This window comes from Lampetra planeri, chromosome 50, assembly GCF_965212315.1.
Source record: "Lampetra planeri chromosome 50, kcLamPlan1.2.h2, whole genome shotgun sequence".
In the NCBI taxonomy this organism is placed as follows: domain Eukaryota; kingdom Metazoa; phylum Chordata; class Hyperoartia; order Petromyzontiformes; family Petromyzontidae; genus Lampetra; species Lampetra planeri.
Window position 1 is genome coordinate 978,447 of NC_136156.1, and position 27,675 is coordinate 1,006,121.

The 27,675-nt window shown below is 51.4% G+C and overlaps 1 protein-coding gene and 1 long non-coding RNA gene across 8 annotated transcripts in view; one reads left to right on the plus strand and one right to left on the minus strand.

The window, feature by feature from the left end:
• The window catches only part of LOC144734220 (uncharacterized), an 88,439-nt gene that overhangs the window by 58,444 nt on the left and 2,320 nt on the right, over window positions 1-27,675 (minus strand). For all 3 annotated transcript variants that reach the window (XR_013588492.1, XR_013588490.1, XR_013588491.1), the window contains exon 2: window positions 26,292-26,377. This is a non-coding gene — a long non-coding RNA (uncharacterized LOC144734220). The remainder of the gene's footprint in view (window positions 1-26,291; window positions 26,378-27,675) is intronic.
• Window positions 1-27,675, plus strand: part of LOC144734218 (runt-related transcription factor 1-like) — a 138,025-nt gene that overhangs the window by 31,700 nt on the left and 78,650 nt on the right. The gene's annotated exons all lie outside the window — the stretch shown is intronic.

Here is a 27,675-nt window from a genome sequence, read left to right on the forward strand (position 1 = left end):
GGTCGTTTCAATCGCTGAGCTGCTCCTGCCGTATGAATGTGGAATTTCCACTTTGGGGGGCTGCGCGCAAACAGAGATTTACCCATTCGTTTAGGCTAACGTACGTCGCAGATTATTTAGTTTTCTTAAGTGTAAAACTGCTCGTAAATACTGTCACAATTTTGCATACGAATTTTATTTAAGTTACATGTAATGCTCATTTGAATTCCGAGCACACGCAAACTTAAGGAGAATGTAACAGATCGTCTGTTTCTCGAAACGAGTGACTGATTGTTTATCTACCCCTCCACAAGTGTATCTGAGAGCGCCAATGCATCGCAGTGGGCGAAGGGCGCCGCCTCTGCTGCACGCCGAGTCGTACATTCGGGGACTGACCTCATTCGCCGGCCACACACTCACCATGCTGCCACCAACACACATCTCTAGACACGTGCGCGTGCGTGCGGGCGTGCGTGGGGAGCGGTGGCGCAGCGGTTAGCGCGTCGCGCGACGAACCCGGCCACCCGAGTTCGATTTCCGCTCCGATAACAAGTGGCGAATATTTGAACTGGTTCTGGACCTCCCCTGGGTCGACTCGGCCTCAAATAAGTACCTGGTGCGATGTGTTTTCCACCTCCTGTGGCATTCCGGCCTTCAAAGGTGCTCGCCTAACAGCACTTGCCCCAACAGTCTGTTAAGGTTATAGGGGGGTTTGTGTGTGTATGTGTGCTCGTGTGTGTGTGTTTTTCTGCTCGGATCAGCATTGGGTGTTACTCATCTTCACTGAAGGTTCTCCTCCAGCATCGGAAATTCCACATTCATCTGCTTGGGACGGGTGGGAGGGGTGGGGAGGGGGGTTATATTTTTTCCACTGTTGACATCTGCTGACCTTCCACAAAGCGGTAGTCATTTTACAAATCTATTCGCACTGCGACCCAGATTTGAACTGGGTCTAGTGCTAAGTTCATTATCATCAGCAGTGATGAACTATTCACGGCTAGATGCAAGTCTCTAGATCAATTAAACAATCCATGTACTCTCGTGACTGCGCACACGCTGATATCTGGGTGTGCCGCCTCTTAAGTTGAGGGTGTTCTGCCCACGACGTCTCCAAATGGCATTTGCTGTCTCACCCATATCGTTCTCTCTCTCTCTCGTCTCAGTGAAACTTAAACAACGCACATCCGCCATGCTTCGTTGCACACTTTCAACTTTGGTTCCATTTCCCTTGTCCGTGTGCATGTTTTTGAACCGTGTGTCATCACAGGCGAGCTGCATAATTGAATAACTTCTGCTGGAGGTACAATCGGATGTTCATCATTGACAAATTCGCTGTTGCAAAAGAACTCCAACCTGCTCTCTGTCCATATTCCACAACTGCGCTCGGTACACATACTGTGATGTATTTTCCAGTTGATTCCCTAAAGTGAAAACTCATTTTTGTTACGACAGTTTTTTAGTGTTACGTTTGTGGTCCTTCCCCCACACCTCCGACTAGCGTGGTTGGCTGTGTACGGTGCGAAAGAAGTTCAATATACGTACACACACGGATCTCTTGGGTTCATTTTGCGAACTCGCGGAGCGCGACTTTTTAATTGGGAGACGCAAACGCGTGGACATAGCCGGAGAGAATATAACCGACTCAGATTTGCTGACAACGTTGTGGTGATGAATCTCGAAGGAAAACAACCACGGGTAATGATTTAAGGACTCGATAAAGAGGGCTGACGAGTTGGGCTCAAGATCAATACATGCAAAAACAAAAGTGTTCACTCATTTGACTTTAAAAAGACTTAATTGATAGTAAAAAAAACAAGGGCCACACTGTGCGCTACCAATTGCTCTGAATCACGGGTTTGGAATGGGTGACTCAGAGGTGCGATGCTTGGCCGTGCCTGTCTGCTGCTGCTGCTGCTGAAGTGATTCCGATTGTGGAGGTCACGTATCAGCTGTTGCGCGCTTGTCACTGCGCTGTTGCCCATGAAATGTGATACCGTCGTTTTTTTTAATAACTCTGCGCACGCCGACTTAACGCTTTGCTATTTTTTAAAACTCTGGCTGATGCCGGTTATACTCTTGGAATGCCGGGACACGGTTCATCTTCTGTGACAGGACTGGGCATGTCTGAACATATGCACACGCACACGCACACACACGGGTTTCCGATGCGTTTTCGGGTCGTGCCGCGTCTCTCGCGATGGCATATTCAGTTCCTGAAGAAGCTTCCAGCACGTGGAGCGAAAACGTCGGACGTCGTGCCGAACTGATCAAAAAACGCATCGGAGAGCCGTATACAGCCGCACAGCCACGAACATCTACGCGGCGGCGGGAGATTCACGTCCGCGCGCTTCACAAGAATGTAACGTCAATAATTGTTGCTGCCCGCACCGACCACTGTGGTCAAGTATGGTCAAGCACCCCCCCCCCCACCTCCAATACTGACCCGACGTGAGAAGGCCTTCATCCAGCAGTAAGATTAAGGGCTGTAAATGATTGTTATTATTGTTATTTTTGTTACACAGATTTAAATTGCAGCGGCAAGGTGTTTGATTCTTGCCGGAGGGTTTTGTAAATTAAAATCGCAGTTGGTGGCCATCCAAGTCCATCATCTCCTTGGGAGTTGATCAATCCAATACCAACTCCGATGAGCATGGTTGGCTACGTATGTTGTGAATGAAGTTCGTCATACATAAATACAACAAAGGTTTTCCTGAGGGAGAGACTGTCCTTTCCAATAGTAATGTGGAATTTTCACCGCTAGCTCAAGGCATTACACAATTACCATTTGACCTTGACCTGTTGATGATTGTTTTGTTTATGTTTACAAATACAAGACCAAATGCTATCATGGGCAAATCTCAGTTTTTCGGTACCATGCCATATTTATATTTGATTTATTTAGCCAATTAATTAATTCAAACATCTCTGTTTTTTGCTAACAAACATCGATCAATAATAATATATTTTCCATCAAAACAAAGACTTATTTTTTCAACAAACGTATTTCCCCCCCCGCACGTTCCCCTGGGTAATTTTCCACCAGATTACAATACTTTCCACAACCTGCAAGGGCACATGTGTGGTTTCCTTTGCCCCCCCCCCCAAACCCTCGACCAACCCCCCCCCCCGACCCCCCCAAACGCTGTTGTTCAAATAATATTTGAAGTAAACGTCACCTGCGCCTGCCCCGCAAACACTGCGGGGCACCCATCGCTAAGGAGACGTCGGAGTCGTCGTCGCTGTTTTTATCTCTAAAGTTTGTGGCTCTTTTTGCTGTTGTGCGCCTTGCGATTGGCCAGCGCTGAGCGTAGAACCAATGTCGTGCAGCCAATTGCGGATCCAGGTCCAGCCACCCCGACAGCGCTGGGACTTGATTTAGGGTTTGGAAAACGGAATGGGGTCCGATGGAGGGGGGGGGGGGTAAACGCTGCGGTTTAACTTTCTAGTGCGTGTGTGGCGGGGCGGGGGGCTTATTTGTGCAATTAAATAATAAGGGGAATATGATTACAATTTTTTTTATATAAAATCTGGCCAGCAACAGGATGTTGACGTTCGCCACTAACCGGACCCACCTGGGTAGACACGATCCTTTCGGGTCGACAAATTCCGTCCGGATAAAAAAAAAACCCGTGGTAATTCGATAAGATTACGGGCACCACACTGGCAGAGCAGACGGCTGTCGGGTAAGGTGGCGAGACACACACACATACACACATAGATTGTTTCAATATCACAGTTGTTGAACAAAGGCCCAGCAATGCCAAGCAGCCAGCAACAGACAGCACTACTGATGTTGTGCTCGGCAGGGATTAAAACGTTTCCTAAATTTACCAAGTTTGTAATGTACTTGGGGAAAAGCGATGATGGGAGGCAGAAATCCAGAGTCGCATTTGATTCAGCCGGAATAATTTGTTTGTCCTCGTGACCAAACATGCTGCAAATCTGTGCCAGAAGAATAGAATGTGTTTCCCTCTGGCTGTTTAAAGCGAGAGAAAAAAAAGTATATCAAGTTTCAAAAGCCTGGCTCTTTAGCTCTTGAGCTTGCACTCGCCACACACCGAGCTATCAAACAACAATGGGCCGGGGTCCAGGGTTAGCTGCTGCTTAAATCAGTGACAGTGTTGGAAGAAAATAAATCCGAGCCAGTGTTAGAAACCCCCATCCCTATGTATATGAGGAAAGGCCATGACAAGCATCACTCAATTGTGTAACAGTACCTTGGGAACTGTACAGGGGCACCGCGGCACCGTGATGGCTATGAGATGTTAACTACCTTGCCTGATACACATGAGGTCGTGGGTTCGATCCCGACCCTGACGCCTGCTGTATATTTGGAGTTTTCACGTCTCTCCCCGTGGTGGTCGCGTGGATTTTTCTCCGTGTGCCCAGGTTTTCCCCTCCACATTTAGAATCGACATGCGTTTAGATTATTTCCACATGGTAAGCCACTTCGTTGAGCTATAATTTGTGGCCATGTCGCTTCTGAAAAAGAGCTACATAGCTTAGTGGGCTTTACCTGGTACATTTTTCAAAATATTTGCATTGTACCGTGGGAACTTAGAAGCGGGCTGCCCCCCCTCCCCCATGCACTCCCACGTGGGCATCGTGGATTTTGTGGGCGACTGATTTGCGTCTTGAAACGGCCGCTCTGCCAAGGCCATGCGAAGGGCTCCGTGGCGAGTCGTGTGAGATGCGTCGCGTTAACGGGGCGTTGAGAGCAAGGCGCTTTTGACTGGCAGACACAAAGACAACGATCCCCGTACAGAGTGTTGGCGAGCACCTGTGAAGGCCGGCACTGTGGCACACGAAGGGTGGGGTGGCCAGAACCACGCCCGGCCACTTTTGTCTCCCCCAGTGGCGATGTTTTTACATCGCACCAGGTACTCATTTGAGGCTGAGTCAACCTAGGGAAGGCCCAGGACCGGTTCAGATAATCGTCACCGGTGTTGGATCGCAGCTCCCCCACGACTGCCAGCTGCGCGCACACACGCGGCGTGTACGCGTGTGTCCGATATGAAAGATTAACAGTAAAAAAAAAATTAATGTTCTGAAATGCCGCTTAAGTTACGTGCGTGGCGAAACGCCGGCTTGCGCCGCTGTTATTGATGTTCTGTATAATTGTGGATTAGGCAGCTGGGAGGCCGCCGATTCGTCTCACAGATGTTGGCAGCGTCGGGGCGAAGCTGTCCAGCGCCTCCTGACAGAGGAGGCACCTGTTGGGCGTGGGGCTCAAGGTGACATCATCATCATCGCCGGCGGCGGCGGATTTCTCCAGAATAAATAAATATTCTGATCATCATCATCGCTGATCATCGCTGCTTGCCACCATCATAGCTGCTCATCTTCATCATCACCGTCATCAGACGCCAGCGCGCTGCGCTACGAACATGGAGGGTCGAGTCCAGTGTCCATGTACCCGGTGCCGTTTCCGAGCAACTGGTGCGTCGTGCACACATCGGCACTGGGGAGACAAAAGCGGTCGGGGCAGGCGTGGTGCCGTCCGCGTCAAGCTCTTAGGTGGCGACGTGGTGCCACCCATGAGGGTGTGTTGGTGTTGGTTGTCGTCCCCCCGCACCTGCGATTAGCACGGTTGGCCACGTACGGTGCCATCGAGGTTCAACATACACACGTGCCGTCCTTGAACGGATCCCTCGTTTACATGACTCGCTCCACAACAATCCGTATGGCTTCGGGGGTGGGTGTGGGGGAGCCCCATTGTCTCACAGGGTTGCTTTCTCACAACAACCTTCGCTCGCAAGCCCTCCGCAAAGATCTCTCACGGCAATCTCTGCGCCGCATGCCGCGCGCATTCCTGTGGCTAGTGACACTCCGCGCCTACCGCACGCGCGGCGCGTTCACGCGGCGCGACTTCCCTGGCGGTCGGGCGGGCGGATGGGTGGGTGGTTGTGTGGGTGGTTGGGTGGGTGGGTGCTTGGGTGGGTGGTTGGGTGGGTGGTTGGGTGAGTGGGTGGGTGGTCGAGTGGGTGGGTGGATGGTTGGGTGAGTGGGTGGGTGGGTGGTTGGGTGGGTGGTTGGGTGGGTGGGTGGTTGAGTGGGTGGTTAGGTGGGTGGGTGGGTGGTTGGGTGGTTGAGTGGGTGGTTAGGTGGGAGGGTGGGTGGTTGGGTGGTTGAGTGGGTGGTTAGGTGGGAGGGTGGGTGGTTGGGTGAGTGGGTGGGTGGTTGGGTGGGTGGTTGGGTGGGTGGGTGGTTTGGTGAGTGGGTGGTTGAGAGGGTGGTTGGGTGAGTGGGTGGTTGTGTGGGTGGTCGAGTGGTTGGGTGGGTGGTTGGGTGGGTGGGTGGGCGAGCCCTCTCTGTCTCGGAAGCCACCCCGCCTCGCTCAGTGTCCCAGCCACGGAGAGAAGGATCGCACGCGCCTCTGCTTCCTCACAGGGAGACCAATACCCACTTTCGAATTCACTCGAAGCGAGTTTTTAAAATATATATATACATATAGACTATCTGCTGCTCGTGTACATATTTGCAAGCAGCGTGGGCTGGCAAGAGGTAGACCGCGGGTGTCGTTGCTGCCATCCCCGCGGTAGAGTTGACCTCTCCCGGTCATTCGAGTGATCGTCTCACTTGACCCGATTATCGGTACGGTTGTTACTTGACTCATCGGATAACACGAACAAAGTTTGAGTCTCGCATCTGTGACCACGCGTGCCGTCATTCATATGGGAATATCTCAAAGGGGCGGATATATATATATCAATTAAGACCACATTCACAATTATCGATAATACACAATAGAAATAAAGTAAATTCCGATGACAACTACATTTACACTGTGGGCAAATGCAGGCAAAGTAGAAGAGAAGTCATACTCTTTGGTTCTTTCGGTAAAGTCACGTAGGTATAAAATACAATTTTATTTAAATAAAAAATAAAATTTTATTTAAATAAAAAATAACATTTTATTTTAACAAAAATACAATTTTATTAAAACAATTATAAAATACAATTTCATTAAAATTGTTATTTTTATTTTATACCTACGTGACTTTACCGAAAGAACCAAAGAGTATGGATTCCTGCAGTCACGAAAGCTTCAAATCAAGAAAGGTAAAAGTCAGTAATAATAATTACACACACAGTGTATAGGATACATTCAATCAGACTACAGGAAAAGGCAATGAATAAAACAATTGGTTAATGAGATTTAAATTGTGAATAGCGTCACGACATCATCGTCAACATGATTCGCCATGCCACGGGGATTTCCCGTCTTCAAAAGGCAGGAGGCTCTGAGGGTTGCCACCCGTTTTAAAGGGACTCCCGAGTATTCGACTATTAAAAACAAAGCTCTCGTGAGTTTCCAGATAGATACTCAGTTCCTGAAGAAGCTCCCGGCACGTGGGGCAAAACGTCGAACATCATGCCAAGCAGCACGCTGCACAACAGCACGAAATAGGTAGTCGATTAGAACTAATGGCCAACTTTTTGAATCATTGCTTCACTTGATGCAGCTAATTCGGCTGTGACGGTCCCACCTGATGAAGGAGACTTGTGTTGCCTCCGAAACGTCGTGAATTTTATTTTTGTTTTGTTTTATTTTACTTTCATTAATTTTAATGTTTTTACCTACGTGACTTTACCGAAAAAACCTGAGAATATGAATCATTGCAGTCACGAAAGCTTCAAATCTAGAATTAATGGCCAACTACCTTAATCGACGATTCCACCTGAAGACGGAAGCTTGCGTTGCCTCCGAAACGTCGTGATTTATTATTTTATTTCTATTATTTCTTCAATTATTATTTATTACTTCTTTTTGTTATTTATTTTTTACCTACGTGACTTTACCGAAAAAAACCTAACAGTATAATGAACGAATCGTCGGCTCTGGTGACTATGATTATTCCTGACCACGGAGGGCAGTGGTGGCTGGTGGCGGCCGTGATGGCCACGGCGAGGCAGGCTGAGAGCTAGCGGCAGGTGGGGTTCCCACTTGATCTGGAGCAGATGGGGCTTTTTTTTGTATTCCCGGTGCTGGCAATGCCCGCCCACGTATACCCAGCCAGCCAGCCGCGTGCCACAACACACTGAACGCTATTTCAGATGTAGCAGTTTAATGCACGCTTGCTAAATTCAATAGTCGTGAGTTTTTTTTGTTCTGTGTGTGTTGCTGCTGCTGCTGCGGCTCGCACGAGTTATGGCACTGCATCTTTGGATGAGAGATGGAAAGTAGCGACAGAACTCTACCGGGCGGAACACTTTAGGGACCGCTTTGGCAGCAGCGCAGAAGCTCAAGCCTTGAGAATTCTTCACGACGGCCGTCATTGACGTTGAGCTGCTTTATGTGCGAAAAATATGTGACGGGTTGATGCTTCAAGCGAGGGCTGAAATCTGTGTTCCCTAGTGTGTGTCTCGAGCAGAGAAAATACTGATCAAAAGACAGCAGGCATTGTGGTGTCTGAAATGTTAGAGGGTTGTGGGGGAGGGGGGAGTTGTCTGTAAAGTTCTGGGGATTGTCTGAAATATCAGCAGAACCCCGTGACCTGAGTTTGATTCCTTACCATGGCTAACATCAGAGGCGAGTCATGTTTAAACTGATCCTACCATTGCCCCCCCCGTCTCCTCCCGAATCCCTCCTGACCACCCACGTGACCTAACCGCCACTGACCAGCATGGTGAAGTATGGTCAAAGAACCCCCCTTGACCAACATAGGATGGGGAGGCCTTCATCCACTGGTGGATTGAGTTATTTATTGGTGTTATTTCATAATTTCCAAGTTTGTATGAATAAATAGCACGAAGTTATATTTGCAATATGCGGCATATTAGCTGGCTTGATACACATGCATACACACACATACATTTATATACGTGTATGTACATTACACAGCGTTTTAATCAAACGATGCAATGTTACATGGCAACTTTAATAACAGTGTAAAATATATATCGGAAAAAAAACTGGCAACATTAATGTTTTACGCTACTACGGTGCTTTATTGCACAGACCTGCCGTGAAATTTCGATTTAAAGCTTTCGTGACTGCAGGGATTCATCTTCTTGGTTCTTTCGGTAAAGTCACGTAGAAGGGAAATAATAAAATAATAAAAATAAAACATAATAAAATAATTCTCACGACGTTTCGGCCACAACGCAAGCAGCCGTCCTCAGGTGAAGACCAGGTCTGTCGGGGAGACAGCGTTGTGGTCGAAACGTCGTGAGAATAATTTTATTATGTTTTATTTTTATAATTTTATTATTTTCCTTCTACGTGACTTTACCGAAAGAACCAAGAAGATGAAGACCTGCCGTTGTTACCTATCGTCGGAGTCGCAGCGAACCTTGCGGACATGCTAAGTCTCCCAGCGCGGCACATGACACAAACACGGACATCAAGTCGGCTTTAGTCTGCGATTACAGTGGGCACGCAGCCACGGTTTGGTTACCCTGGTTATTCACCATATTACTGATGCACGGTGACCAATACTATCGTTACGTAGGACCGACTCAGCCTATGTGATGTGCGTTTGCCTGCACCCAACCCCGCTTCTAAAAGCGATGTTAAGTCTACGTGAGGACTGGCCAACTGACTCAGACATTACCGAGTCAGTGGTGTGTCTGTGGGCTTCGACAGAGGCGAGATGTCAATTACCTCGCCCGGTATACAGGAGGTCGTGGGTTCGATCTCGATCCTGACGCTTGCTGCTGCTGCTGCTGTATATTTGCAGTTGGGTGTTCTCCCCGTAGTCGCGTGGGTTTTCTCCGGGTCCTCCGGTTCACGTCAGTCGCGAGTGATGACGGAGTGAGAGAAACGTGCGTTTGGGTTATTTGGCCGCTGGACATTCCCACGTGATGAGCCACTGTGTTGAGCCATCATTTGTGGCCACTGCGCTTGTGAAAAACAAGCTGTACAGCTCAGTGGGGGTTACCCGGTGAAATAAAAACAAAAGTTTAGTTTTGTGTATTTGTTAGAAAGACGCAGACTTTTAATGAAGATACCACGATTGTTCTACCCAAATTGTGTGTGTGGGGGGGGGGGGGTGCCCCCCCCTTAAATATATCTCGGGACGTCCAGGGTTCGGGTGGCTGGGGGTGGGTCAAGACAACAACAACAACTACAACAACTACAACAACAACTCACAGCGACCGCGCCCTGGGTACAGCGGCATTCGCTTTGTTTTCAATGTAAGTGCTCGCTCAAGTAAAGCACCAAAGAACAACAGCAACAACAAGACGTACCGCGCTATTCGTTTTAGTTTCAGTCAATCAACCCAGAGGGGCCCCTCGGAGGCGATAAATCGGGACTCAAGCGCACGCGGCGCAGCCGGGAGCAACACGGGCGGCCGCCGGCGGTCCGAGCAGCTTTGTGGTGGCTGATCGCTCGCTCGCTCGCTCGGGCCGGACCAGAAGTCGTTAAGAGGTTTCTTTGAAATGGGCCGAGCTGGCGGTGTGAGAGCGAGAGAGAGAGAGGGGGCGGGCGTCTCTCGCCCAGCACCCAGGGGCTGACTCACTCGGCCGAGACACACAATGAGGCTTCTTGTAAGGGCGGACGCTGCTGCTGCTGCTGAGTCTGCGATGGTCCCGCGGTAGTCATAACAGCCCATCGAGAAAAGAAAAAAAGAACCAAGCTTCATCATCACCACCACCACCCCCGGCTTTCTAATTCACCTTAAGACCGCTGGCCCAGACAAACGCAGCTGTTGTGTAAAAAGGAGCTCAAAGGTGGATACAAAAAAATCTGCTTTTATGTTCGAGACTATTAATCTGTGAGAGCGTACAATAGAAGTGATTACCGTAAATTTCTCTTGTGTTTATTTTACTTAATGTGATGTGAAGAGCAGTTCTTTAGACCGCTCCTATAATTGTTCTGTTTATATGTGTGTGTGTATGCATGCCTTTCTTGTTTTCCATTTAAGTAACAACCGTATCAAGTAAGGTCATTTTATATAAAATAAAAAAGTCAATGTTACCATCGTGCTCAAACATTGCCCTGATATTCATCGCCAGAGTCAACCTCTGAACTCGTGGTGGAAATTCCACATTGCTAAGGCAAGGACGAGTCCCTTCTGTGGCACAGCCGCCGTTGACTGCCCACACAGTAAACGCTCGCTGTGTTGGCTCCCGAAGGGTGCGAATGGCTGAGTCAACAATTGCTCAGCAATGCCACAAGATTACAGTCACTGCGTGGTGCCGAGTAAACCCTCCCCACCACCCACCCACTCGGGAGTTTAGCAACGTGGATGGAGCAACGCTCCGAGTTGAATCACTCGAGGTATCAGCTCGCCACTGATGTTGATCGTGGTTGAGAATCGAACTCGGGTCGCAGGATTCACGATGTTGTGCACGAGTCACGATAGCCATCGCTCGGGCACGTGGTGAGCGTGACGGGTGCTCCGCACACAAAGACAACACGAAGTCATGGTTACACCTCAGCAGGCTAGGTGCACTTTGAGGCTACGTACAGAGTTGAAAACTCGCTGGGAGGAGGTAGCCACACTCAATTGCGCCCGCCTGACACTCGGCTCGTGGTTGTGAGCGTCGCTCCTCTGCCCTCCGTTGTTGTTGTTGGAAGGCGACTCCCTCCAACTGCCCAGCAGCAGCAGCGGCGTCCTTCACGAGCCTCCCCCACAGACATAGACAAAGAGTCCCCATGATGCCTTAAAATAATGTTGGGGCAAGTGCTGTTAGCGAGCACCTATGAAGGCCGACACGGCACACGAGAGGGTGGGTGGCCAGTACCACGCCCGGCCGCCTTTGTCTCTCTAGTTGCGATGTTTACACACCGCACCATGTACATCATTTGAGGCCCAGGACCAGTTCAGAAGATTGTCACTGATGTTCGCAATCACTGTCTTCAGGATGCTCCACGGACTCTGCTTTTCTCCAATCTCATCCCACTCCACTCCCCTCCGCGCACTCCCCGACTTCTCCCCTCTCATCTCACTCCACTCCCCTCCAAGCACTCCCCTACCTCTCCCCTCTCATCTCACTCCACTCCCCTCCACGCACTCCCCTACCTCTCCCCTCTCATCTCACTCCACTCCCCTCCACGCACTCCCCTACCTCTCCCCTCTCATCTCACTCCACTCCCCTCCACGCACTCCCCGACCTCTCCCCTATCATCTCACTCCACTCCCCTCCACGCACTCCCCTACCTCTCCCTCTCATCTCACTCCACTCCCCTCCACGCACTCCCCTACCTCTCCCTCTCATCTCACTCCACTCCCCTCCACGCACTCCCCTACCTCTCCCCTATCATCTCACTCTACTCCCCTCCACGCACTCCCCTACCTCTCCATCTCTCGCAGTCCTGCGATGTAAGAGTTCCCTTGATCACCTATACACACGCGCGAGCTGATTCCATTGCTCCATATCCTCGGTGGGCGTCCTCCTAGATGCGTTTATTCCTTGGCTGCCACTTCGACAGTCACGATTTGACGCTCACAATCAGCACGGTCGGTCAGGAACACACGTTCTGCTCTGTCGCCCCTTCGCCACCGCTTATCCCAACACATTCGGAGTCTCGCACCGCACGAGGATCTCCACGTTATCCGTCAACCCAACCTCTAAAAGCACTTCACAACAAATATGTGCCACGGTAACCCAACGCAGTCGGGCAATCAAAAACTGATAATTGAGCACTCACTCGTTCGCTCCCATCACTCGCTCACCGTGCGTCTCGCCGTGGTTTATGTTCCCACGAACTTAACTTCTTGAATCCATCACATAGGTCGAGGGAATTGTCCACCGGAACTGTTGAATCTCATCCACGCTGTGTTCAACCACCACAGCGCAGGTCACAACACACTCACCCCCCCCCCGTCCACTCACCCACTCACTCACTCACCCACACACCCACTCATCCACTCACTCAACCACTCACCCACCCACTCACTCATCCATGCACTGACTCACCCACCCACTCATCCACTCACTCAGTCACTCACCCACTCATCCACTCACTCACTCACTCGCCCACTCAATCAGCCGACCACCCACTCACTCACACACTCACTCACCCACACACCCACCCACTCACCCACTCACTCACTCACTCACACACTCACTCACTCACTCACACACTCACTCACTCACTCACCCACCCGCGCACTCACCCACTCAATCATGAACCACTCACTCACCACAATCACTCACTCACCGATCCACCCACTCACTCACCCACCACAGTCTATGTCATGACAATTGTTTTTCTGCTTTATTCCTCATACTGTTCCATCTAGCAATTCACTCCTAACTTATCTTTTTCCCAAGTAGAGAACACAATTTATAATCATCTTTGCACTTGTATGGCACTGTAATGGCCCCGGCAACCTGTAGCACCTGACGTCATGTCTGTCATCTCAAACAAGGGGACCCCCAGTAGCAGCTGCCCCCGCAAGTGAGTGGCATTAGTCCGCCAGTCGCGGGGGACGAGGATCGCCGCGTGTCGTCTGAAACGAGTTCACGTTCTGGCCACCGTGCCCATTTCAAGAAGCGTATTCATTCTTGTTGATAACACTTTACTCGTGCTGTTTGCTGCTGGTCGCTTGGAGTTTATTGGTCTGCAGGTCAGTACTCGCCAGCCGTAGTTATATATTTATACAAAATTTATATTAAATATTTACCCCCCCCCCAAAAAAAATACCAAGCCCCTCTATTGTTTGAATCAGCCCCACGTGAAAGGGCCTCGTGCCAGCGAAGAGATCAGCGATGGGAAACCTGCCTCCGAACTTGACTCGTCATTATGTGTTGGGTTGCGGTCACCTCATGATCTGACCAAACCTGCGTCGCTAAAACCTTCCACCACCAGGCATCGCCAACACACTTATTGCTGTTGTTGTTGTTGTTGCTGTTTCAGCTCACTGATGCGGTGAAATAAATGGCAGCACAAACGTCCGCCAAGAGATCATGCCCAGGCTTGTTCAACCGGGAAGCCTTCCAAACAACTTGTGGGGTTGCTCATTATAGAGCCTGAGATTTGACAGGGCCGTACAGTGCTCTTAATAAACTGACGTGGCGTTGGTAAATGAATAAATGTTTAGCCCCGCATCTGAGATTGCTGGAGAGCAAAAGGTGCACCCGCATCAGCCCACACATTCATTGGAAAGTGACGGCGGAGAGATTTCGTCATCTCAAATTTCTCCACCATAAGCGGTCTGGGCGAGAGCCAACCCAAAAAGTTGCATTAACACACTCCAGCCTCCTCCACGTTCCAATTATCAATTAATCACTGGCAGCATGATTCACCTGGCCGTGGTATTGGTGAGGGGTGTGGCTCGTTTCACATTTAAACTGCAACCAATCACCGCAGTCGCCACAGCCGCGACCGCCGCCACCACCATAGCTACGGCCACCACCACCACCACTACCACCACGACCACCACCACGGTCACCGCCACCACCACTGCCACCACCACCACTACCACCACCATAACTACCACCACCGCCACCAGCACGACCACGACCACCGCCACCACCACGACCACCACCACCACCACCACCACGGCCACGGCCACCACCACTACCACCACCATAACTACCACCGCCACCACTGCCACCACCACCACCACGGCCACCGCCACCACCACCGCCACCATCACCACCGCCACCACTGCCACCACCACCACCACCACCACTGCCACCACCACCACCATGGCCACCACCACCATAACTACCACCACCACCACCACTGCCATCACAGCCATCAGGGCCCAGTTCAAAGAGACAATGCCATCGTGACGCTATTTCAAATCCAACAGCAACTTGCCACGTGTGCAACTGATAGAGTTTCCAAACTGGTCCTGGTTATAACAACAATAAAAATGTTTGCTTTTAGAGTGGCACTTGCTTAAATGCCTCGTCATCGCACAGCGGCTTGCATCCCATCACCTCATCTCAACGATTCTAAGGGCACCCTCAGCGGCAGCTGTCCTTGTGCGGCACAAGGTCACACTGCCCAATCGAGCAATTGGCAGATATTTTTGTTGAGTGATATCGCGGATTCGGACCGTGGTGCCGTCTTTTATTTTCGAGTGACACGACAGCATCGCGAAACGGCCACTGTGAAGCAGACAGCACGGAGTATGTTGTGGTTAATGCACTACCACCGCAGTATTACCCGGGGCGGCCTGCCGGATTTGAACCGTGACACAGCGGCGAACGCGCTACCGCTCGGACCGTGTCGCCACCCACGGCCCGAGGGCATCGTCCAGTGCTGATGAAGCCTTCCCGCACATCTCTACTACGTCTCCTCGGGACAAGTGCCGGCTTCAGTCAGCCGCGAGAACAACAACAACAACACCGCTCGAGACGGCGTTGTTGTGATGATGGCAGTCTTCTTCCCGTGGCGCGTCCCGGTTTTCTTTAACTCCCTCCCCCGTCGGAGGTGGCAACCCTTGTGAGCTACCCCACGCTTGAGTCCGCGACGTTCGACGCGGGGGTGCGAGCGGTCGGCGTAGGCAGCGTGACTGCGCGGGACATTTGCGTCCGTTCGCCGTCCCGTGCTCTTTTGCGCCGCGCGCAGCGCATGGAGCGCAGCACGGAGCGCACGGAGCGCTTCCCCGTGCGCGGGGCGGTGGTGGCCACGCTGCTCGTGGCGGCCACGCTGCTCGTGGCGGCCACGCTGCTCGTGGCGGCCACGCTGCTCGTGGCGGCCACGCTGCTCGTGGCGGCCACGCTGCTCGTGGCGGCCACGCTGCTCGTGGCGGCCACGCTGCTCGTGGCGCCGAGAGAAGCTCGACGCACGCACGGAGGTGTAAGCCCGCGCTGTGGAGGCTGCGGTGAGGGTTGGTGGATCACCGCGCGGATGTCGTGATGACGAAACTCCCTTCCCCGTGGGCGTCGAGGTGCCGTGCCCCAGCTCGCCAGGAGAAGGCGGCGCAGCGAGTGGACTCATCGCCACTCGTTTCCATCTGTACGTGGGGGATAGAGCGTTGCCCCCTCCCACCTCGCGCAAGGCGTGGGTGTGCTCCGTGTAGACTCCCGTTTCGTTTCCTCCCCACGAGTGTAACAAGCACAACTCGTCCTTAATTGGCTGAAGACATCGTAACAATTAAAACCCACATGTAGCAGCAGCAGCAGCAGTACATGATTCTTTCTAGCGTTCATTTAAATCCCATCCGAGGCTATTTGTTCGCAATTACGACGGCGGCCACTTGAAAGTGTCTCTGTGTCGCACAATGAGGCGCGTGAGATGTCAGAGCAGTAACTGCTGCGGCATGGGGGGGCATGGGGGGGGGCAGGGGGATGGTTTTGGTGACGCGTGGGGGGGAGAGTGGAGGGAGAGTGGGGGGAGAGTGGGGGGGGGGGGGGGATTGGGGGAGGGGAGAGTGGGGGGGGGAGAGTGGGGGGAGAGTGGGGGGAAGAGTGGACGGAGAGTGGGGGGGGGAGAGTGGGGGGGGGGGGAGAGTGGGGGGGGGGGGAGAGTGGGGGGGGGGGGGAGAGTGGGGGGGGGGAGAGTGGGGGGGGGGAGAGTGGGGGGGGGGGGAGAGTGGGGGGGGGGGGAGAGTGGGGGGGGGGGGGAGAGTGGGGGGGGGGGGAGAGGGGGGGGGAGAGTGGGGGGGGGGAGAGTGGGGGGGGGAGAGGGGGGGAGAGTGGGGGGGGGAGAGTGGGGGGGGGGAGAGGGGGGGATAGTGGGGGGGGGGGAGCAGCAATTTCCGGGAGCGAGCCAAGATCCACATCCTGTAGGAATCAAGGAGCAGCCACGTGTCGCTTTGATGTGCGGGATCAATTGGACTTTTGAGAATAGGAAATGTCCCTCCATGCCAAGGCCCCCTCTTACTAATTATTAACTATAATCCGCTGCTCGTCGTATGGCTGCATGCAAATGTATGCGTGCTATATTTAGTCCGCTCTGCGTAGCTAATTTTAAACGCGTGTTAGAAAAAAAGGTTAATGGCATACTTGAAATACAATGTGTTGTGTGATGTGCGTGAATATTTGAATGACGCATTCAATTTTTTTGTAAGTCTAAACATTGGTTACCGTGCACTCTTATGAGTGGAGTCAATCAATGCAATGCATTATCATTTTTTTTAATTTCACAGTTGTTTTCTTATCATGTGCCACGCATGTGTAAGCATTACTATGCTGTGTAGTCAACCTTTGGGATGTGTTCACGATTTCAGATTAATCCGAAAAAATATATTAAAATTGGCTCGAGATACGAAATTGAGGGTAATTTTTGTTATTTTGGATTCATCCTAAAATGTGACATCAGTCAGCGATGCCACTTCTACTCACTTCCTATTCACCAATTACTAATGTTTAACATAATTTTAAAATGATTACATTTAAAATGTAGTGCATAAACAAGAAAAAGTCACTAAAATGTAATCAGTTTAAATCCCAAAATGTTAAAAGACAAGACACAATTTTTAAATTTGGCCTTAAAAATCATAAAATACAAAATAAATAAAATCACATTCAAAACTCATCCTTCGTGTGTGTGTATATATGTGTGTGGGTGATGTTAGATTTGCTTGCACATTTTTCAAGGCAATATTAAATTACATTTTTATTATAAAAATGATCGTTTCCAATCGGGCGCAAACGCACTTTGTATAGAAATTGATGATCGCAATGCTCGCGAAACCATTTGCTTAGGGACACTTCATCCCATTTGTCCGGTTTATTTTCTTCGCGTTGCTACATCTTGGATGTGTTATCCCACTTCCTTCTGCGTCCAATCCTCCTCCCCGGTCATCGACAGATGTCAGATGCCACTTCTAATTCTTAAACCATTAATAAAACAAAAGCCGTTTGCCATTTGCCCCATAACCGCACCTGACCGCGATCATTGGTGTGCACGCATTAAGAGAGCCGCCACGGCTGTGGTTAGCATACAACGTGGAGAGGGAGAGAGAAAGAACAAAAGATTACGTGTTTATTCATTCAGTGCGATAGATTTTAAACGCCCTCCCCACTTAAACGAGGCAGGGACTCGCCCCGTCGTTCTGCCTCATGCCTAAAAGCACCGGGTTAAGGGGGTCAGAGGTCGCGTGACTCCGTGTGGTCAGCATTCTGCCCAGTTAAAAGGCAAAACCTCCTTAATGTGACAGGCATTATTTATTGCGCGCACACTTGACTTTGGCATCTCGGTGACTTGGTCGTGACCTTGGCCGCACAATAATATTAATGACAGCAATTATTATTTTTGTTACTTTTGAAAAGCTGTATATCGATACCCGGTTAGCGGAGGGGCCTCATCCGCGTCTCGTCAAGCCGTTCGGAGTCTCGGCGCTGCGCGATCCCAACGGTGGGGCCAACGGAATCAGAGATCGGGGAGAAGCCGAGATCCCCCCCCCCCCCCCGTGTGAGGCTCACGGGGTCACTCTGCTCCGCTGGTTTAAACCGGCAGTGGCTCTGTGGGTTGTGATGACGCACATCAGACGGTCGTGGGGGCGCGACGGGGGGGGGGGGGGGCTCTGTGTGCTCCTGCCAGCTTGGGTGGGCCACAATAATCACTTAGCCGCGAAAACCGTACAGATGGGTCCCGGGTGCCCCGCTCGTCGTGTTCGCTCCGCGTCCTGCGCTGCTCGTGACACTGCTGCTGGCTCGGGCAGCGGCGGCGCTGGGCTGGAGCAAGCCGAGCAAGTGTTCAGTGGCACAAGCGTCACCGTGGGTTACCACCAGTCACGCGCCGTTTAACGTCGGCGTCACTTTACAACTCGCTTATCATATCGGTTTATCATATTTCAAAATAGGAACTGAAAGAACCGAGAGGTCAAATTCAACAGCGGAGGATTTGACATCGGCCATGGGTGGTGTAAAGGGAGCGAACTGAATATACAAAGACCCCCCCCCCCTGCCCCCCCCCCCCCCTATCAAACTTAGTCCGACGATGCTCATCAAAGCCACTGCCCTCTTCTGTGTTTGTATTTCTCGTCAGATCGCCCATTCCCCTTCCCTCGCCTCGCCCCTCCACTCCGTCTCGTCCCTCCCCCGTAGCCCCGTCCGTGACCCCCCGTGACCTCTGTCACGGTCGCCCATTCCTCTGCCCTTGCAGCGACCTTGGCATCCAGATCATTCGCTTGGCGTTGCCGCTTGTTAAACTACGTCGAGGGCCTTGTGCTAAGACGCTCTATGTGATTATAACATAAGATGTCACAGTAGGTGAAAGAGTATGCCTATGTAAGTTCGTTGACAGGCTAACACACACACACACAGGGGGGCTGTGATCACAGAAAATCAGTCAAGTGACCCTGGGCACACACACACACACACATGATTTATTTATCAATCACAGTTGCTAAGCACAAGGCAACAGACCCAAGACGCCTTGCAGCCAGTAACAAACAGCGCTGTTGAAGGTGTAAATAAAAAACAGTTTTACTCCTTTCTGGAATTTGATCAAAGTGTAACTTGTGAGGAGAGGCGGATTTAGAAGCTTGTCAATCTCGAAATTCAAGCTTTTTATTAAGTAGGGTCCCTTAACATCGATAAACAACGAAACCATTCAATGCATTCTCTCGGGTAAATATCTATTAAATACGAATGATGTTTTGGGGACTCGAGGAATGGGTGACGGTACACCCATGATCTCACGCCCCCCCCCCCCATGGGACTGCACCACTGCTCTCTAGCCCCGGCCTTGGAGTCGTGATGGCAGAAGGAGTCTACGCTGATTTGGGGATTTTCTTTTCTTCAAAGGCTACTCGTGACTATTTGGCAAAACATTTTCGCGAAAAAAATCCCCGTTTGGTGGAATCGGCGTCTTTACAGGAAGCAACGCGTTCCATAAATAAAATTGTAACAAGAAAAAAATACGGAAATAAAAGATGGAATCTTTAAACATATTAAAATGGGACTTATTTTGCCGGTATCTAAGTATGAAAAAAATAAGAATAGGTTTTTACCCTTTCTGGCAATAAAACAGCAGGTGTTAAGATGTTCAAGCACCAAACAGAAATGCATACACATGATTCCTTGCAACAAAAAGGTTTCTATGTGGTGTTTGAACATCTTATTTTGCAGATGCGTTCTGACAGCATCTAATCCATTACACATTTTTTGTAATACTCAGCCCTTTGTAAATCCACTGCTGGATGTAAAGTCTCTCCGCACACTCGCCGGGGTTGTTTATCCTTTGACCATACTTCACCGTTCTGGTCAGTGCAGGTTGGTTATGTGGGGGAGGAGGGGGGAGCCCTGGAGCAAGCCCAAAAACAGCATCAGGGTGGGAATCAAACTCAGATTGCGGTTGGTTCACAGCACACGGTGCGTTAACCACTGCGCCACCCATCCCCTGTGCCAGTATTACGGGAGCGCGTTATTTGCGCAGTGCCAACACGGGCTACAGTCCTGTGACTCGATAATACCGGCTGCAGCGCTGCGAGTCACGTGTCCAGGGGGAGTCTCCCCACGTGGCGCCTCGAACCACGTGACAACGGATCCGTCTTCACCGCACGTTGAACTTCTTTCGCACCGTGCGTGGTCAACCGTGATCGTCGCAGGTACGGTGTAAGGACAATTAACTAAACACAAAAAGCAGTTCTCAAGAGATGATCTTTCAATCCCGATTATGCAAAAGTGCGTAGCCTCAGTGGCTCTGTAATATCGGAAGGCAGCGCGTTCCAGACGGTCGCAGAAGCGCATCTGAAAGCGCGCGATGATGATGATGATGATGCGGTGACCGCCGCCTTTGTTCGATGGCTGAGCCACAAGCCGCGTGAATGATGTGGAGACAGGATACGCTCCACACGCTCCGACGTGCGATGAATCCAAGCTACGCTCACTCCTGCGATGCAGTGCCAGTGCTCAGTGGAGACTCTGGATCTGCGGTCTTCGCTCATCTTAAGAGGGGGGCCAATTTCGCCGAATCAGCGTGAGGGCCGCCACGCCGCCTACAAGGGGGTGTTCTCACTCCTTGTGGATTGTCGGAGGGCCGCACTAAAGGCCACCAGGGCCCGTCAGCGGCCCACGGGGCCTTGAGATGCAGAACGCCGCTGTCGACCATCGCCAGTGCATCACCGCCAAGTAATCTGATTTCAAAGCAAGGTGAAAAAAAACCCCGTTAAGGCTACTGGCAACAATTACCTTGTGCATCCGTGCCGACAAAACATAACATGGACGGCTGATTGGAATAACATTTTTTCCACGGTATAATTTTCTATCACTTAGATCGTGGAGGGGTGCCTAGCTTGGAATTAAATTTGAGGGAGATGGAGGGAGGGAGATGGAGGGAGGGAGATGGAGGGAGGGAGATGGATGGAGGGAGATGGAGGGAGGGAGACAAAAGAGGAACAAACACGTGGGGGGGGGGGGGGGGGGGATTGGGGAACACGCGCAGGCTACTGACATCGTTCGAACCGTAAAGAAAGGTGAAGTTGCCTTGGCCCGTGGAGCCGTGACTACGAGGGACGACGGCCCGCGGTCGAGGACGAGTGGCCGAGTGGCAGGCACGGGATGGAATACGCTTCCGAGAGGGCGACCGCCCAGGAGATGGAATGACGACACCGGCTCGTGTGCCGGTGTTTGTACGCAATGTTGCATCGCGGGATTAGAAGTATTAGCATCGACTTTGGGGAGGCCGCGTTAATCCAGCAGTGGATTGACCAAGGCTGATGATAACGACGATCACGATGATCACATGATATCACCGCATCACTCGTGCTGAGTGCACAACTCGTGTGAGAGTTGTTTGGGGTTAGGGTGTGAGCGTTCATCACTTGCCCTGCACCTGGATCCTCATACGATTTGTACCTGTTGCCAGTGAGCGATGTCCCTGGCATTGGCCGCTACTATTTGACGAAGGTTCAAAGCGATGTATTTTGCTACACTTTAGCCTAACCAAAGCAGCATGGCCAAGTACAGTAAGCCGGAATGACACGTGTTTTCGGTAATAAACTCGGACATCTCTGCCAGTGATCCTTATTTAGGGCTGAAATATAAGCAGGAAAAGTTTTTTTTCTGTTACAATCTTTCCTCTTTTGTCGAAGTAAGGAACCGATTTTGAATGAAGACGAAGGGTTTCTAGTTGTTGTTTTGTAGTAACGGCAACTATCGGGGAGGCTGCAGAGTGGACGCGAATGGTGAGGGCCGTGGCGTCGTGACGGTCTTAGCTGTCAGTTCCGGTTCCAAATAAAATCACCCAATAACCCCTCATCATGAGAACGTGCCGAACACGTGCTCGAAGTTCTCGCAATTTTAATGAACTCCTTCTCTTCCCCTAAACTATAAAATAAACCGTGTGTTTCTTTTTATCTTACGAGGTAAGATCCAGTGAGGTATATTAGCTCTCTTTTTTCAGAAGCGATCTAGCCATCTCAAATGATAGCTCAACGAAGAGGCTCATGATCGTCCTGTAGAATGTATTGCAGCCAATTACTCTACTCGCGTGGCGTTCATTCTAAATGTGGAGGGCCCGGAGACAATCCACGCGACCGCGGGGACAGAGAGAGACACGCAAACTCCAAATGTACAGCAGCAGGCGTCAGGGTCAGGATCGAACCCACGACCTCCGGTATACAAGGCGAGGGAGTTAACATCTCCTAGCCACCGTGATGATGAGAGAGAGAGAGAGACACGCAAACTCCAAATGTACAGCAGCAGGCGTCAGGGTCAGGATCGAACCCATAACCTCCTGTATACAAGGCGAGGTAGTTAACATCTCCTAGCCACCGTGATGATGATGAGAGAGAGAGAGACACGCAAACTCCAAATGTACAGCAGCAGGCGTCAGGGTCAGGATCGAACTCACGACCTCCTGTATACAAGGCGAGGTAGTTAACATCTCCTAGCCACCGTGATGATGATGAGAGAGAGACACGCAAACTCCAAATGTACAGCAGCAGGCGTCTGGGTCAGGATCGAACCCACGACCTCCTGTATACAAGGCGAGGTAGTTAACATCTCCGAGCCACCGTGGCACCCCATACACGTGGACCACAGTGGCTGGATTTGCCGTCCAGAGGTCGCAGGTTCGATTCGATTTCCCGGCGCGGCAGCCCTAAATGACGGTGCGAGTGGGACAGGATCACACCATGGGGCCAGGCACCCTCGGAATTGGGACCGGCAACACGTGACTGGGGATCACTGCCCTGCTGCTCGCGTCGGGGGCAGCGATTGGGAAAAAGTGTTTCTTGATGGCGGAGAGAGGAGGGGGGGGGGGAGGAGGGATGGGGCGTATTTTAAATCCCACCACCCACCCACGTCACGTCTGTCCACCCGGCGGTGATAGCGGGTCCGCCGTGGTGAGTCGATGTGACGCGTGGCGTGGGGTCGAGTGCGGGTGACTCACGCCTCGACAAAAGACGGCAGCTCGTCGTGAAAGAGAAGGCCAAAAAACACCCGTGCATTGGGAGTCCCGCCAGCAGGGGTGTGAGCAGGACATTTCAGGGCTGCGACTTTACCCTTTGTGCATCTCCCACTGGGCCCTCGGTCTCTTGGGTTGTCGGGGCCATGGCCGTTTCCTTCAGCGATGTATCAGTGCAGGCAGGGTCTCCCCACGTCTCGCTGGCGGTCGCTGCGCATTGCGACTGAAATAACTTCCATCCCGCTCGTCCAGTGATTTGATGTCCAGGCAGATCGTGGTCTTCCCCGAGCCCCAGGGGTCGGCAACCAAAATAACAAGAAGAGCCATTTCTTTTGAATTCGGTAAAACACGAAAAACGACTCAATATTTCTAGAGCCGCAATGCACCGCGGTCAGTGCCGGATTAAGCTCGTGCCGGGGCCTGTAGCATGATGTTATAAAGGGGCCCTAAATAAAAAAAAAACACACAAATAATAAAACACACATTTTAACTTGCATAGTAAAGTAATTGTATTTTTTCATTTGCTATACAGCCGGATAATACGACAAATCGCTGTCCTTAAACACCCAGTCGTCCATATAAGTTGAAGGCGGTATAGTACTATAGTAATAGAGCAAGTGCAGAATCACTGAACCGGAATTGATAGCTTGAACACATTTAGCGTGGGGCCCTTGAAAGTGCGGGGCCCGTAGCTACTACATATGTAGTTACAACACATGTAGCTACTTCACATGTAGCTACTACACATGTAGCCACTACACATGTAGCTACTTCACATGTAGCTACTACACATGCAGCTACTTGTGCTACTAGGATAATCCGACACTGACTGCGGTGCATACGTCACGAAGCAGCAGTCCTGAAAGAGCAACCTGCAGCTCGGTATCCGCGGGTTGTCGGCCCCTGCCCTAGCCCCTTGCAGCGTGCCAACACGTGTCCTGTTATTGCCCAATCATCTCTACAGCATACTCTTAGTTCTTTCGGTAAAGTCAAGTAGGTTAAAAATTAATAAATATTAATTTTAATATTAATTTGTATTAATTTTTATTTCATTTTTAACCTACGTGACTTTACCGAAAGAACTAAGAGTATGAATCATTGCAGTCACGAAAGCTTCAAATCTAGAATCTCTACAGCACTTACACGCCACGCTCTCTCCCCAAACTGCAAGTGGCTTTCCCCGTCCTCATCCCCATCGCATTCCGCGCGCGTGTCCTGCCGAGCGCAATTTGAACATTTCCGTACCGCGCCTCGCATCGCCTCGACCACGCCGCGAGTTCTTCCGGGATCCTTCCGAATCGCGTGTCGCCGTGTCCTGCCCGGCGTCGTCTCGCGGGACACCTGCGTGGAGCCCCCCCCCCACCCCGCCCCCCGTCTCCCCCGCCGCCTGTGGTGGCCACCTCGCGCGGCCGTCTCGCCGGTGGAGCCGCAGGCCCCTCGGCCTCTTCGCCGCGCCGTGGGCCAAGCAGGGACCTCCAATGCCGGATGACATCAAAGCGCGTGGGGAGGATGCCAGATGTTCGTCTACTCGTCGCCGGGATTAAAAATCTAAAACATACCACCAGTTCTAAGGTGGATGATTTAACCACACGCCCGCAGATCGACCTACAAATATATAAATTTATAAATAAATGTTTGTCCTCCTCCTGCTCCCTCCTCCTTTTTGCTAAACGTTGTTAGTCTGCGCCTTTAATGGCTGCATGTGGCAGTCATTTAAGTCTTAAAAATACGACTTCAGATGAGCGTGCAGCAGCAGCAGCAGCGTTCACGCCGAGCGTGCGACGTGCCCTGCACGGGCAGTCGTGGATGCCTCCCCCTCTACCTCCTCCTCTTCCTGTGTGGTTCACGTTTGACACGGTGTCAACGCGTCCCACCAAGTCACCGATTTACTGACTCGATGGCGTGGGCCACGAGGCGTCCAAGTCGGCGCGACTCCCGAGACGTGTCGACGAACTCGCCCTGCGGCACGGCGCTCGACTTGATTGCGTCTCGCGCGCTTCGCCCGCGCAGCTTCTCACGACTTTGTTGCCTCGAACTCCACGCCGGAGGGCGACAACGCGCGCTGTTTGCTTATCTATTCATGCCGAGCGGTGGCACAGTGGTTAGCGCACTGTGCTCGGAAGTCGATGGGGGATGGGTTTGTTACCTGGCCACGGCCGTAACATGAGCGGTATCTCAACCGGTGACGTGGGCCCAGCCGTGACAAGCCCACGCAGACCAGGCGGGTGAAGTATGGTCAGAAAAAAACAACAACCTCCGGCGACCCACACGGCGTGGGGGAGGCCTTCATCCTCCAGCAGATAAAGGGGCGAGACGCGTGATGCTGAGTCCCATCCACGAGTGTCTTTATTTCTAATTCCCATTGTAAATATACAAGCGTCTGCATGTGCAATGTCAACTGACGCGACGTTTTCGACGTGTAGCACACAGTGCTCTTGATTGAACGTGCGTGGCAAGGCTCTCTGGTCATGCCTAATGTGAACAAAAATGCAGTCGTATTTACATACGACCGTTATCTGAGGATGCGTTGAAGGAAGGAAGGCGACACGCGGATCACCAAGGCGTGGGTGGTCGCAGCCAAAAGGGAGGGGATGGGGAGAAAACTCTCCGACTAACGGATGATGATGATGACGATGATGATGAAGAAGGAGAGTCATCGTTCTTGGAGGGCAGGGATGGTCAGCAGTGAGGGCAATGGACCCGCAGTAATCGATGTGGCCGGTTCTCAGGAGGGAAAGTGCTGAGTGCAGCACAACTTGACATTGCAGTTTCATTCACGTCCGCCCGTCGATGCCCGTGGCTACTGCGGGGCGCGAGTCACAGGGACAGGGACAGACAGATGGACAAATACATGGACGGACAGAGCTCGTGCGTGGACAGGTGGGAATTAAAGTCAGTGGAGCGAGGGAGACAACTGGCCCGTAAAGAGGCGGGGAAGAGGAAACTATGAGGTCAAGACAGTGGGAGTATTAAAAGAAGTTGTGAAAATGGTAAAAACTATGTTTGTAGCAGGGCGGCCAAACGACTTACGGTAAACGGGACTACTGACTTAGGGTAAATGCACCCACGTGAACAAACAGAATTAGTGGAAAAAGAAACTAACTGTGATTCCCTGGGCAGTCGTGTGATGACGACGGCGGCGGTTACTTGGGAAGAAGTCGACTGCTCCTGAACCCCGACTGCACAAACCTTCGCACGGGAAAATAAAACATTTCCAACGCATTAAAATCGTGCAAAAGTCCAAACCGATTTTTCTCCGAACGTGGTCGTGTTTCAACTGAAGGTTTCGTGCGTTCAACGCAGCCCACGTGGGTTTTTTTTTTAGTGGACTGGAGTAAAGAGTTGTTTTCAATGTTGTTGTTGACAAAATTAAGGTTTGGCGACTCGACGTTCCGCTGTCTAACATCGCCTCCAAATCGACGAAGCCACCGTGTGGCGTTTGGCCCTGCGACCTTGAAACGTCGCCAGACGGCACCACCTGCCTGGCGCGCAGGGGCACCAAAGTGTGCGGGCGCGGCCTCTTTTCTATATTCATATTTAAAATAACACCTGGAGTTTCTGTAAGCCGTGTCGAGGATCCAGTAACTGCTGCTGGGGGTGAGAGGGAAGGAAGTGGTCTGAGCCGTCCCCGTGTGCCACTGACCGGCTAATAGGTGGGGGAGGGGGGGGGGTTAAAGCGCGTGCCGCTGTGTGTGGCACGCGCGAGACGACTGCCTTGGCGAGAAGGGTGGAGTTGAATCAGACCACGAGGGCTTAGTGCGATGACACACTCGCACAGTGACACGTGTGCGCCAGGTGAACGCGGATCGCTTGAAGAGGCATACGAAACCGGATCCGTGCTTCTTAACATCCCTGAATGTGAATAACTGAATGTTCCCTAACAAGCCCGGCTCTGCTGATGAGAGCCATAAGGTTGAAACGGGTCCAGGGTTTTGCTTGGCACTAAACAACTTGCCGCTGGATGATTTTTGTCTGGAAAACCAAATAGGCCGAAGGACTAAAACATAATGAGCGTTTCGCTACGCAGGTAGGAAGTGAATAGTGTTTAAGTTGGACGGGTTTAGGCATGATCGTGCTTTTGCGGGAAAGTTGCGGGGCCACGTCATTCATCCACGTGCATCGCCTAAGGCTGCCCGCTGAGATGTTAGCTGAATGTGCCGAGGCGTGAGTGGCCGCGTTTCAATGATCGGAAACCTGCTGATGCAATTCGTGACCCGAGTCACCGTCGGCACTGGAAGTCTAAACCAGTGGGTTCTTACCCTGGTGAGCACGCATCCCCTGGGGGTGCGAGATGCCCTTTCTAAGAACAATAGAGGCGCAGGCTGCGGGAAAAGGTTAAGAACCACTGGTAGTCAGTGCCGGATTAAGCTGGTGCGGGGCCTGTAGCATATGTTATAAAGGGGCCCTAAATAAATAAAAAACACGCAAAAAATTTTACACGAATTTTTTAATTGCATAGTAAAGTAATTGTGTTGTTTCATTTGCTA